We start from the raw sequence: 915 nt of genomic DNA, 5'->3' as shown, positions 1-915 counted from the left end.
AGCTGGTCCAGGACCCACAGGCCCAGGGCTGCACCCCAGGATGCCCAGGGGCCAGCCCTGTGGGGGTGGAGGTGGCCCGGCACCCTCTATGTCCTCTTCCCTCCAGCTGTCCCTAGCCGGAGCATCAGCCATCTCTACACACTGAACATTGCCACATCCCCCAACGTGACCAAGAGCATTGGGCCTCAGTTTCCCTATCTGTGAAATGGCTCCAACACAGGCCCTCGGCGGTGGGTGATATCACCAAGAGGCTCTCCAAAACTGGGCCTCGGGGCTTTCGATGTGACAAAGCCATTCTCGCCCTGAGCTGGATGATGCTAAGAGTGGGCAGAGAAGCCTCAAGGTGTTGACAGGGACACAGCTGGACACACACTCCTGGCTTGGGTCAGAGCAAGGGCCTCAGGGACCATAGAAAGAGCCGGATGGCCTCAGCCAGGACGGAGCCCTCGAGACTTGAGTGTAGCGGGAAGGAGCCGGCAGGTTCCAGGCGAGGATGGGAAAAGCAGGGCTGCTGGCCATCCCCACAGGGCCGTTCACAGCCACAGGCCACAGGTCAAGGGTCCTGTCCCTAGGGGCTCCAGGTCAGCAAGGCTGGGAAAGCTATCAGGCTGGGGGGAGGGAGCAGTGGGAGGGGCTGTCCTGGGGTTGTGCAGATACCTGTGAGGATGGCGGGGGAGGGGGAAGGGAGGAGCTTCCTGGCTTCACAGAGGCACAGACTCCCCCCACCACGAAAGCCACACAGACACAGACAAACGATAGACACAGACACCCCCCAAAGCACTCGTACTCAGCAGTGACAGCTGTAAATGTGCATACACCATCACACACTTCCAGACACACATACAAAAGCCACGAAAACACAGTCACACACAGACATACAATAGACACACGGACATACAGTAGACACACACACAC

The sequence above is a fragment of the Pteropus vampyrus genome, unplaced genomic scaffold (genome assembly GCF_000151845.1).
Source record: "Pteropus vampyrus isolate Shadow unplaced genomic scaffold, Pvam_2.0 Scaffold226, whole genome shotgun sequence".
Taxonomy (NCBI): Eukaryota; Metazoa; Chordata; class Mammalia; order Chiroptera; family Pteropodidae; genus Pteropus; species Pteropus vampyrus.
Note: the sequence above shows the minus strand (reverse complement) of the source record.